At 39.3% G+C, this 13413-nt stretch overlaps 1 protein-coding gene across 1 annotated transcript in view; it reads left to right on the plus strand.

Annotated features, from left to right (window-relative positions):
- Positions 1 to 13413, plus strand: part of LOC308337105 (hephaestin) — a gene marked incomplete at both ends in the record, with an annotated part of 126672 nt that overhangs the window by 1694 nt on the left and 111565 nt on the right. The gene's annotated exons all lie outside the window — the stretch shown is intronic.

Genomic DNA, 13413 nt, shown 5'->3' on the forward strand with positions numbered 1-13413 from the left:
CTAACTGGGATGTGAAAAACACCCAGATACGATCAAAGAACCATCCCAGGTTTTGTACCAAACTGGGCCAAACAAGACATTCCAAAAGTTTACTTTTGGGGAAAAAAAAAGCACCCAGCATTGCCCTCTCTTCTATTCATTTCACTCTGGTAACACCAGCCAAATTGGAACCTTGGGCTTATTTATGAGAGAGGCTCTGTAACTCAGGATACTGACTGAGCAGGGCTGGCCAACTCATACCAGGGGCTGCAGTTCAGCATCACTGGGCTGCTGACATAAATATAGAAGGGTTTACCCTAGTAAAGGTAAGCTTTGTTTCCTCTCTTTCCAAATCCTACCTCACCTTCCTTCCTTTGCAAAAACCTTTATTTGGCTGGGTTTAGGGGACTCCTAGGTCACTGGGAAAGTCAGCGTCAGAGAGGTTGGAGGAAGCTTGGCTGGGTGGGTAGGAAAGTTAAAGTGAACAAGAGGCTCCTTTCATTTCTCTCGCCAAAATTACCAGGACCACACTGGCTTGACTGCTTCAGGGATAATCACAGAGTTGTATAAAGTAGTTAATTTTATTGTTGAAATAATGTGCTCATTTTCTGCTTCACAAATTGAGGAGTTTATCTAGGTGATAGATCTGAGGACTACATAAGTTGGAACCTCAAACACTTAAAAACAACCACTTGGTTTTTATATTTTGAGATCCAAATTGGTGTAGAATAAGCCAATAAATGATAGCTGAATCAAACTATCAGCTTTAAATCAAAATTGTTACTCATGTTTAGTGTCTAAGTAGCAGAAATATTTTAGAAAACATGGGTTCATCTTCTGGCTTTGCCAGTAACTGGCTGCTTGACATTGAGCAAATTCCTTTACCTCTCTGACCTCAGTTTTCTATATGTCACATCAAGGGATTGATAAAAGTTGGTTTCTGAAAGTCTTTATAGATATATGAATCTATAACATATTTGAGCTTTTTACTAAGCATCTATTGTATTCCAAGCTCTTTGCTAGGAACTCAAATCCATGATTTTGTTTGAACTTCGAAACAATCTTGTGAGATGAATATTCCCATTTTTGGATGAGAAAACTGAGGCTCGGGTAGGTAAAGGTGATTTGTTGAAATTACAGGCAAGAAGAAGGATTTGAATCCAGGTCATCTAATTTAAAATTAGTTTACTTTCTATGATACTGCAACTGACGTATGAGGAAATAAAGCAGTCTTATTACCAGAAATACCAGTATGCAGTGGAATCATATTGTCTCAGAAATGGTATTGTGGTGACACACTGGACATTATTGCCAGGCTGGGGAATCAGAAATCTTAGGGTCTAGTCCTGGCTCTCAGGATTTCAGGTGAGTTTCTTCCTCTCTGGGCCTCAATTTTCCCATATTTGACATGCTAGGATACAGTAATAATGGTTACATAATAATATTAATTGTACTTGTACTATCTGGAACCCTTTTGGGCTTTTAACATTTTCTGCATTTTCCCTCCCAGAAGAGAAAAGCCTATACCTAGTGAAGGTGAGAAAATCCCTATATGGAATCTATTTTTTTTAAGTTTTTACTCAACTTATAGTTAATTAACATACAGTGTACTATTAGTTTCAGGTGTACAATATAGTGATCCAATGCTTCCATACAACACCTGGTGCTCATCACAAGTGCGCTCCTGAATCACCATTACCTATTTAACCCTTCCCCACCCACCTCCCCTTTGTTATCCATCAGTTTGTTCTCTATAGTTAAGAGTCTGTTTCTTGTTTTGCTCTGCCCCCCCATTTCTTTCCCCTTTGCTTGTTTGTTTTGTTTTGAGTCACAAGGTGAAGAAAAAACATTAAAACATTAAGAAAACAGAGAACCAATCAAAAGGTCAATCTTGATGGAGAGTTCTATTAGAAGGGCTGCCAGACTTAGAGACAAACCCCTAAAATTAGCTCAGCATTCCTGTGTTAAGTTGAATGATCTTTTGTCTAGAATGAGTCTGTTCAGTTCTGTTCAGTCCAGTTTAGCCCAACAGAGGAAGAAAGATGGAGGGAGAGAAAAGAACATTGTGGCATTAAAGGAACAACTTGCAAATCCTAGGAAAAACAGTAATGCAAATTCTTTTGGGTAATGGGGACCAGGCTCATGTGGCATTTTGATGACAGGAAGATGAGGTTAAGGAAGAAGATACTTGATTTTTTGCTAAGTTTCTCCCTAAGGCTATTTTCAAGGGTATATAATTAAACTATGTCTAATTCCAAGTATCCCAGAAATTCATTCACCCTTTCTTTCTTTCTTTCTCTCTTTTTCCATCTCCATCTCTCCCTCTCTCTGTTTCCACCTCTCCTCCTTTGGGCACCTCTTCATTCTGTATTTCTTGTCTTTCCTTTCTTCTCTTTTCTTCTTTTCTTTTCTTTCTCCCTCTCTCTTTCCTTCCTTTCTTCCTTTCTCTCTCTTTCTTCTTTCTTTCTTTCTTTCTTTCTTCTTTCTTTCCTTCTTTCTTTCTTTCTTCTTCCTTTCTTCATTTATTTTTCTTTCCTCTTTTGGCTTTCTCCTAGGACTCTTCCTTACCTTACATATTTCATTTTTTTAACCTTTCCCTTTCATTTTTTCTCCTGAGTCTTGCCTTTCTTTAGGACTTCTTTCTCTGGACTCAGCTGAGAGAAAATAGCCCTGCCCAAGTGAAAAGATCACATAAGGATTTACATACTTTATCTTATCAAATTTTCACAGCAAACTAATGAGGAACCCAAAGCAGAGACTATCTCCATTTAAGAGATCATCACCATGTATGGCTCAGGATATTAGGTGACTTGCTCTGTGTCATACAACTAATACATGATGATTCCAGAAATAGAGCCTATTTTTTTTCTAGGGTCTGAAGATTTTCAGTTTTTATCATTAAATATCCAGGTGATCCTTAAGGAATTTTATGGGTTTACTTTTCTTCTGTTCTTATAGTGTATTGTAAAGCCAAGTTAAAAATGACAATAACAACAATAATAACAACAACAAATACAGCTTTGGGAAGAAAAAGAGGAAACCAGTATTTAGAAACAAAGAAAACTCTTTTTTTTTTTCAGGTGACTATTAAATTCTCAATGCTATCTCATTCAACTACAACTGAAAACAGTATTCAAACCTGTCTATCTGACTCAAAAGTTCTGATATTTTTCATTATATCATGTTGCTTCCAAAGAGACTAATCTCAGCCAAATACATGTCCTGTATGCTTAGCATGTGTCGCTGTGTATGGGAAATTATGAGTGTGTACATGTTGTGCCTATCTATAATATGTTAAATCGTAGTGATCCTGGTAAATTTCATTTCTAAACCTATTTCCATCTGTAATAATAATAGCCACTAATACTTTTTGATCACTTACTTGGGCACTTGATCACTTATTTAAGTCCTATGCACTTATAGATTTATATTCATTTAATCCTCAAACTACTCTGAAATAGTATTAATTCAATTTCAAAGGTGAAAACACTATGTCTAGAGAAATGAAATAGTTTATCAAGTCACACAGGAAAAGTGGAGCTAGGATTGGTTTAGGTAGTCTGATTTCAAACCCTGTGTCCTGGTTGTGAAACAGGGAAGACAATCCTTATATTACAAAAGTTTGAGAATTAAAAAATGGCAGATATAAAAATCATACTATGTAGTGGGAAGTGCTAGGCAAATGCTAGGTAGTATTTTTTCTCAGGCTTTATTGTCTAGCTCTTTTGGTTATTAGTCACCACCTTTGAATGCTTGCTCATTGTATGCTGAAGGTCTGTACTGGTTTATTTACAGAATATTTTCACATTTATTATGATATTCTCTAATTCTGAAACTCTGACCCAGGGCAGTTTTCTCTCTAGTTAAGTGAGTTTAAGGTACAACAACTTTGCTGGCATCTTTCTGAAAGGGGAGTTTAAATGATGCCTAGGTTATATCAAAACTTTTATTGAACAAATGACACCCCTTTCCTGTCAAGTGTTCCAGGACATTTGTGTTACTTATGTGGGACTGTATTTAGACACATGTAAAAGTACCTGTGTTTTATTAGTGAGTGTGAGTATTGGCAGAGTGTGAGAGCTTAAAAGGATTCGTTGAGAGGTCTTTATGTAAAACATATTTTTGTAGTTCTGCATTTTTTATTATATTATTATTATTTTTTTATTTATTTTCAGTGTAACAGTATTCATTGTTTTTTCACACCCAGTGCTCCATGCAATCTGTGCCCTCCCTAAGACCCACCACCTGGTTCCCCCAACTTCCCACCCCCCGGCCCGTCAAAACCCTCAGGTTGTTTTTCAGAGTACATAGTCTCTCATGGTTCACCTCCCCTTCCAATTTCCCTCAACTCCCTTCTCCTCTCCATCTACCCTTGTCCTCTATATTATTTGTTATGCTCCACCAATAAGTGAAACCATATGATACTTGACTCTCTCTGTTTGACTTATTTCACTCAGCATAATCTCTTCCAGACCTGTCCATGTTGCTACAAAAGTTGGGTATTCGTCCTTTCTGATGGAGGCATAATACTCCATAGTGTATATGGACCCCATCTTCCTTATCCATTCATCCGTTGAAGGCCATCTTGATTCTTTCCACAGTTTGGCGACCGTGGCCATTGCTGCTATAAACATTGGGGTACAGATGGCCCTTCTTTTCACTACATCTAAATCTTTGGGGTAAATACCCAGTAGTGCAATTGCAGGGTCATAGGGAAGCTCTATTTTTAATTTCCTGAGGAATCTCCACACTGTTCTCCAAAGTGGCTGCACCAGTTTGCATTCCCACCAACAGGGTAAGAGGGTTCCCCTTTCTCTGCATCCTCTCCAACACACGTTGTTTCCTGTCTTGCTAATTTTGACCATTCTAACTGGTGTAAGGTGGTATCTCAATGTGGTTTTGATTTGAATCCCTGATGGCTAGTGATGATGAACATTTTTTCATGTGTCTGGTAGCCATTTGTATGTCTTCATTGGAGAAGTGTCTGTTCATATCTTCTGCCCATTTTTTAATATGATTGTCTGTTTTGTGTGTGTTGAGTTTGAGGAGTTCTTTATAGATCCTGGATATCAACCTTTTGTCTGTTCTGTCATTTGCAAATATCTTCTCCCATTCCGTGGGTTGCCTCTTTGTTTTATTGACTGTTTCTTTTGCTGTGCAAAAGCTTTTGATCTTGATGAAGTCCCAAAAGTTCATTTTCACTTTTGTTTCCTTTGCCTTTGGAGACATATCTTGAAAGAAGTTGCTGTGGCTGATATCAAAGAGGTTACTGCCTATGTTCTCCTCTAGGATTCTGATGGATTCCTGTCTCACGTTGAGGTCTTTTATCCATTTCGAGTTTATCTTTGTGTACGGTGTAAGAGTATGGTCGAGTTTCATTCTTCGACATACGGCTGTCCAGTTTTCCCAGCACCATTTATTGAAGAGACTGTCTTTTGTCGACTGGATATTTTTTCCTGTATTGTTAAAGATTATTTGACCATAGAGTTGAGGGTCCATATCTGGGCTCTCTACTCTGTTCCACTGGTCCATATGTCTGTCTTTATGCCAGTACCATGCTGTCTTGGTGATCACAGCTTTGTAGTAAAGCTTGGAATCAGGTAACGTGATGCCGCCAGTTTTATTTTTTTTTTTTCAACATTTCCTTAGCAATTCGGGGTCTCTTCTGATTCCATACAAATTTTAGTATTATTTGCTCCAGCTCTTTGAAAAATACTGGTGGAATTTTGATCGGAATGGCATTAAAAGTATAGATTGCTCTGGGCAGTATAGACATTTTAACGATGTTGATTCTTCCGATCCAAGAGCATGGAATGGTCTTCCATCTTTTTGTGTCTTCTTCAATTTCTTTTAGGAGTGTTCTGTAGTTCCTTGAGTACAGATCTTTAACGTCTTTGGTTAGGTTTATTCCCAGGTATCTTATGTTTCTTGGTGCTATAGTAAATGGAATCAATTCTCTAATTTGCCTTTCTGTATTTTCATTATTTGTGTATAAGAAAGCCACTGATTTCTGGACATTGACTTTGTATCCTGCCACGTTACTGAATTGCTGTATGATTTCTAGTAGTTTGGGGGTGGAGTCTTTCTGGTTTTCCATATAAAGAATCATGTCATCTGCGAAGAGAGAAAGTTTGACTTCTTCCTTGCCAACTTGGATACCTTTTATTTCTCTTTGTTGTCTGATTGCTGTTGCTAGGACTTCTAATACTATGTTGAACAAGAGTGGTGAGAGTGGGCATCCTTGTCATGTTCCTGATCTCAACGGGAAGGCTGCAAGCTTTTTCCCATTGAGGATGATATTTGCTGTGGGTCTTTCATAGATAGATTTGATGAAGTTCAGGAATGTTCCTTCTATCCCTATACTTTGAAGCATTTTAATCAGGAACGGATGCTGGATTTTGTCAAAAGTTTTTCTGCATCCATTGAGAGGATCATGTGGTTCTTCTCTCTTCTCTTATTGATTTGTTCTATCACATTAATTGATTTGCAAATGTTGAACCATCCTTGTAACCCAGGGATGAATCCCACCTGGTCATGGTGGATAATCTTTTTAATGTGCTGTTGGATCCTTTTTGCTAGGATCTTGTTGAGAATCTTGGCATCCATATTCATCAGTGATATTGGTCTGAAATTCTCCTTTTTGGTAGGGTCTTTGCCTGGTTTGGGGATCAGGGTAATGCTGGCTTCATAAAAAGAGTCTGGAAGTTTTCGTTCTGCTTCAATTTTTTGAAACAGCTTCAGGAGAATAGGTGTTATTTCTTCTTTGAAAGTTTGATAGAATTCCCCAAAGAATCCGTTGGGTCCTGGGCTATTGTTTTTTGGGAGGTTTTTGATCACTGCTTCAATCTCGTTACTAGATATCGGTCTATTCAGGTTGTCAATTTCTTCCTGGCTCAATTTTGGAAATTTATAGTTTTCCAGGAATGCATCCATTTCATCTAGGTTGCTTAGCTTATTGGCATATAACTGTTGATAATAACTTCTGATGATTGTTTCTACTTCCTTGGTGTTAGTTGTGATCTCTCCCTTTTCATTCATAATTTTATTAATTTGGGCTTTCTCTCTTTTCTTTTGGATTAGTGTGGCTAATGGTTTATTGATCTTATTGATTCTTTCAAAAAACCAGCTTCTAGTTTCATTGATACGTTCTACTGTATCTTTGGTTTCTACTTCATTGTTCTCTGCTCTAATCTTGAGTATTTCCCTTCTTATGTGTGGGGTTGGTTTGATTTGTTGTTGATTCTCCAGTTCTTTAAGGTGTAGAGACAGCTGGTGTATTCTGGATTTTTCAATTTTTTTGAGGGAGGCTTGGATGGCTATGTATTTCCCCCTTAGGACCGCCTTTGCTGTATCCCATAGGTTTTGGAGTGAAGTGTCTTCATTCTCATTGGTTTCCATAAATTGTTGAAGTTCTTCTTTGATCTCCTGGTTGATCCAAGCATTCTTAAGCAAGGTGGTCTTTAGCTTCCAGGTGTTTGAGTGCCTTCTGAACTTTTCCTTGTGATTGAGCTCCAGTTTCAAAGCATTGTGATCTGAGAATATGCAGGGAATCATCTCAGTCTTTTGGTATCGGTTGAGCCCTGATTTGTGACCCAGTATGTGGTCTATTCTGGAGAAGGTTCCATGTGCACTTGAGAAGAATGAGTATTCTGTTGTTTTAGGGTGGAATGTTCTGTATATATCTATGAGGTCCATCTGGTCCAATGTGTCATTCAATGCTCTTGTTTCTTTATGGATTTTCTGCTTCGATGATCTGTCTATTTCTGAGAGAGGCGTATTAAGATCTCCTACTATTAATGTATTCATGTCAATATGACTCTTTATCTTGATTAATAGTTTTCTTATGTAGTTGGCTGCTCCCATATTGGGGGCGTAGATATTTACAATTGCTAGATCATCTTGGTGGATAGTCCCTTTAAGAATTATGTAGTGTCGGGGCGCCTGGGTGGCTCAGTGGGTTAAAGCCGCTGCCTTCGGCTCAGGTCATGATCCCAGCGTCCTGGGATCGAGCCCCGCATCGGGCTCTCTGCTCAGCAGGGAGCCTGCTTCCTCCCTTCTCTCTCTGCTTGCCTCTCTGCCTACTTGTGATCTGTCTGTCAAATAAATAAAAATTAAAAAAAAAAAAAAAAAAAAAAGAATTATGTAGTGTCCTTCTGTATCTCTGACTACCGTCTTTAGTTTAAAATCTAATTTATCTGATATGAGAATCACTACCCCGGCCTTCTTTTGAGGCCCATTCACATGAAAGATGCTTCTCCATCCCTTCACTTTCAGTCTGGGTGTATCTTTAGGTTCAAAATGGGTCTCTTGTAGACAACATATGGATGGGTCCTGTCGTTTTATCCAATCTGCAACCCTGTGTCGTTTTATGGGCGCTTTTAGGCCATTCACATTGAGAGTGATTATTGAGAGATACGTTTTTATTGACATTGTGTTATCTTTGGAGTCTTTCTTTCTGTCGATTGTCTCTATATTTCTGTTCAATGCTATTCTTAGGGTTTTTTTCTCTTTTATAGAAACCCCCTTAATATTTCCTGCAGTGTCGGCTTGGTGGTTGCATAGTCTTTTAAGCCTTGCCGGTCTTGGAAACTCGTTATCTCTCCATCCATTTTGAATGTCAATCTTGCTGGATAAAGTATTCTTGGCTGCATGTTCTTCTCATTTAGTGCCCTGAATATATCTTGCCAGCCCTTTCTGGCTTGCCAGGTCTCTGTGAACAGGTCTGACGTTATTCTGATGGACTTTCCTCTGTATGTAAGGAGCTTCTTTGTCCTAGCGGCTTTCAAGAGATTGTATCTACAATTATGATTCCTCAATTTTACTATGAGGTGCCTGGATTTTTTTTGGAATTTATAATCTTGGGGGGAGACCTTTCTGCCTCTAGTACATGAACGCTTGTTCCATTCGCAAGATTGGGAAAATTTTCATGAAGAACTTGTTCCACTATATCTTCTAGACTTCTTTCTTTCTCCTTCCCTTCAGGGATTCCAATAATTCTGACGTTGGAACGTTTCATGGCATCATTTATTTCCCTGATTCTGTTTTCGTGGCTTCTAAGCTGTTTGTTCCAGGCTTCCTCCTGATCCTTTCCCTCTATCTGTTTGTCCTCCAGATCACTAGTTCTATATTCTGTCTCAGTTACCCTAGCTTTTAGAGAATTTAGATTAGATTGGAACTCATTGAGAGCATTGTGAACCTCATCCCTGGTGGCCTTCAGCTCTGCCCTAACATTATGAACATCATCCCTGGTCGCTTTCAGTTCTGCCTTAATCAATTCCGTTTGGTCATCCATGACTTTCTCCAACCTAGCTATTGCCTGGATAATTGTTAGCCTGAATTCTCTTTCTGACATATTGTCTATGTTGATAGCTGTTAGCTCTGTTGCAGAAGGCCCATCCTCTGTATTTTTCTTCTGTTGGGGATTCCTCCTCCTAGTCATTTTGTTGAGAGATGACTGGACAGATGTAGCTGGGTGTATCGACCGTGGTGCAGTCAAGGTGCACCCTGGAAAACTTCTAAGCACTCAGGATTCCCCACCCAAACAAGAGGAAAAAGAAAAGAAAAAGAAAAGAGAGAGAGAGAGACAGGAAAAAAAGGGAAGTTAAAAGAGAAGGTTCAGCCCAAATGGGCCCCAGGGTAAGATTTATGACGTATTCAAACAAAAACAGACAAACAAAAAGACTGATAAAATATATGACCAGAGAAAATATATATATATATATATAGGCAAAAAAAGTAAGAACCTCGTCAAAAAGAACCCCAAGTATAATATTATATAATATCAGGCAAACATAAATACACAGAGACACTGGCAGAAGAAAAAGATGGGAGCATGGTTATAGATTCTCAGCGTTGGCGAGGAAGGTTATTTTGATTCTTCCTGTATGTTATCTTGATATCTTTGTTAAAGGACTCAACTTTCCTAAGAATAAAGGGGGATTAAAAATTGGTTTACCTATAGGGGTAGCATTGATTGGAGTAAGTGGGTTACCTTGAAGTTTAACTCTATATGAATATTAGAAAATAAAAATACAAAAGGAATAAACTGGACTAAACTAAACTAAATTTTTTTAAAAAATTAAAAAAAATAAAAAAGCAAAAGAAAAACACATGTGTATGTATCAAAAAAATTCAGGTTAGAAGTTTATTATGGAATTTGATGTACTGGACATCTCACTGTGATGGTAAATAGTTTAAAAATTATCTATGTAAAAAAAGAAAAAAAATGAACCAGAATAGTGGGAATGAGTTAAAAGTAAAAGTTGAATCTATGAAGTAGTGGTGGTTGTTCTCTTGTAGTCTTTTTTTTTTTCTTTCCTGACTTGTTTTCTGGGGGAGGGGGCTGTCACGTGGGTTTTCAGTCAGTGATGTTCCCTGAGTTAAGTCCTCCAGCCCCCCTCAAGGGGTTGGGCTCTGAGGAAAACAGTTTTTTCAGGCTTTTGTTCTCTGGAGGTTTTTATGTTTGTTGACTTCTTTTCTCTCGCCTTGACAGCTTTTGATGGTTTTTGGAGGTTTAGAGGAAAACAAACTGCACCCAGACCTCCCTCTCAGAGAGAAGCCTCAGTCTGCTCCCCTGCAGGTGCTGCAGCTGCTGGGCTGCTGGCAGAGCAGTTTCTGAGTCGCAGTCCATGGGGACGCAGGATCTCCTGCTTGTATGCAAAACCACAGTGGAGGCGGCTGTCTGGGCAGCTCCAGGCTGCCAGAGAGGTTCCAAGCAGCGATCGCACACTGAGATTTTCCCACTGGCCGGGGCTGGGACTGCCTGGTCTTTCCAGGTCTAAGGGTGCAGGGCTTGCATGCACCTCTCCCAGGGGAGGTTGTGGGGTGCGGGCGTCTCCAGCTCTAGGATGGCGGGGGTCCCAGAGCACCAGGCTGGGCATTCCTGCACCTCTCTCAGGGGAGGGTAGAGGCGCGCGCACGCGTATCTCAGGCAAGGTGCACTTTCTGCCCTCTGGCGTGGCTCCCAGCCCCTCACAGGAGCCGGACTCCACTCGTTCTCAGGCGCGCTGGCGGCTCAGGGACCAAGACCTGGTTTCTCCGCCACACTCTCTGGCTCAGCGCCAGGGGAGGCTGTCCTGGGTCTGGGGACTTAAGCCCCTGTCCCTAGCCGCCCCGATTCCCACAATTTCCCCCCGCGATCCTTTGCTCTTTTGAGTGCTTTCAACCAGACTCCAAGTTAATGCTGGTCCCCAGATGCAGGGCACTCTCGTATTGGGGTATTATTTTCCAATCGGTCGCCTCTGGTGGCTCCCTCCCCCTTTTGTTTATCTTCCGATATCAGTCCGACGTTCCCACTCCACTTTACCTGCCCACTGGCGTCTTCTGCCTCCCGTAGAGATCCAGATGTGTATAATTCTGATCTCAGGCTGATTTCATGGGTGATCGGAGTTCTTTGGTAGGTAATCAGCTCACTTTAGGGTACAGGTTGAAAAGGCGCCTCCTCCTACTTCCCCGCCATCTTGTCTCCCCCCATGTAGTTCTGCATTTTTGCATTTCACTATATTCTCAAACACTCATGACCCCCAAAAGTTAAGAACTGTATAGAGCACCTCCATTATATTATAGGTAGGGAAACTTGGGCTTAATAAAGTGAATTGCCAAAAATTACTCTTTGAAATCAGTGGCAAACTTGAACCAGAGTCAACTGGTGGGAAAATGTATGTTTGTGTCACCTTATGGCACTCTAGTAGTAGCTGTTTATGGTATACCTACAGAGCCCCCATCACCATTTTTGGCAATAGATACACAGAGACTTCTAAGATATCACATCCATCTTCAAAGAGTTTATAGTCCAATATGAGAAATAAAGACAATTCATGAGCCAACTCACAGAAAGGTAACACAAATATAAATTCTGACTTAACACAGTTGGGTGTTATAGAGAGTAAGTAGTCTTTCAGAGGTCACTGTTATGGAGAGCCTACAAGGGGCTTTCTGGGATTTAAGTTAGCCCTTAGAGTAGAAATATAGAACATATGGTTTGTCAGGAGAGAGTAGAGATAAATTAAGTGTAGTCAGGTGGGAGAAAGAGAAGGAAACCAGCAGTTACTTTGTTGTGTTCTAAACATGAATCATACTGGGGCCCTTTCACTTAACTTTTCTAATTTACTTCTCCAAGGTTAACATTAATATAAATATTTTATAAGTAGGAAAACAAGTTTAGAGTGGTTATGTATTACCCAAGTCTACACAACTGGTCTGTGGGAGACCCAGGTTTTGGAAATTAAAACCCAGGAACAGGTCCTCCTCTATATCAAGGGTTTTCTGCCAAATGTCATATGGAGACTCAGGATTAACACTTGAGTGATTGCTGTATTTGGAAGGAGCTGAGATTTTGTAGGGGAGTCTATTGGTCTGTTTATTAACCAAGGTAAATATCTAGGTCTAGCCAGAGTAAATATCTGGGAATTTTCTATGTGAGTCTGTATATATCTTTGATTTTCTATTTTTGATTAATAGTCACTATTTCATGTGTATAGGACTAGAATTCAGTGAAATGATTTATATAAACCACTGAACATGGTGTTTCACATATAGTAATCTCTCAATGAATGGTAGATTCCATATGTATTATCCTCATCATGAATGAGATTAACTAGGTGTATCTCTTGCTATATGAGTATATGTGTGTTTCTAGAAGTGATTATAACAACACGTGGTTACATATTTCAGAGTGTATGGGACTTTCACAGATATAGCTATGGCTATAAGTATATGCACGTTCTCTGTGCATATATGTATATGAGTGTGCAAGTATACTTTGTGGAAGGTGGTATAGTATGGTGATCAAGAACATGAGATTGAAGTCATACCTTCTGGGCTCACAACGCAATTCTACTGATTGTTAATGAGGTGACCTTGGGCAAATTCCTTTACACTTCTGTCATGCAGTTTCTTCTTCTGTAATGTGGAGATAATAATGGCATATGCTTCGTAGTGTGGTTGTGAGGATTAATGATTTAATCTATATAAAACTCATAGAATAGTTTGCCATTCACACACAATAATATTGATTTATTTTTGTTGTCGTTATTATTATTAAAGTATAAGACTCTGTGTGACAGTGCGATTTTATGTGTGGATGCAAGTGTGTGCATTTCTGGTTTTAGATAAGACTGCATGCACTTATGTCTGCTTTTATATAAGACTGCATGAATTTATGTATATGTGTATTTATATTATTGTCTATATTTCTGGTTTTGACTGTAGCTGTGTATGATTTGACTGGATGCTTCATCCCAACCCCAAGAAGTCTAGCCTTTTGGCTGACGTACTGGAATGAAAAACTGGAGACTCAGTTCTGACTCTGACTCAGGAATTGGTCTAATAAAATGGGTTTGTGCATAGCAGAGAACCAGCAGAGAACATTTCTTCTAAGAAGTTAATATTTCCCTCACATATTTTCACTTGTTTTGTTTCATTATTTACTTTTTT

This window comes from Martes martes (genome assembly GCF_963455335.1).
Source record: "Martes martes genome assembly, chromosome: X".
Lineage (NCBI taxonomy): Eukaryota > Metazoa > Chordata > Mammalia > Carnivora > Mustelidae > Martes > Martes martes.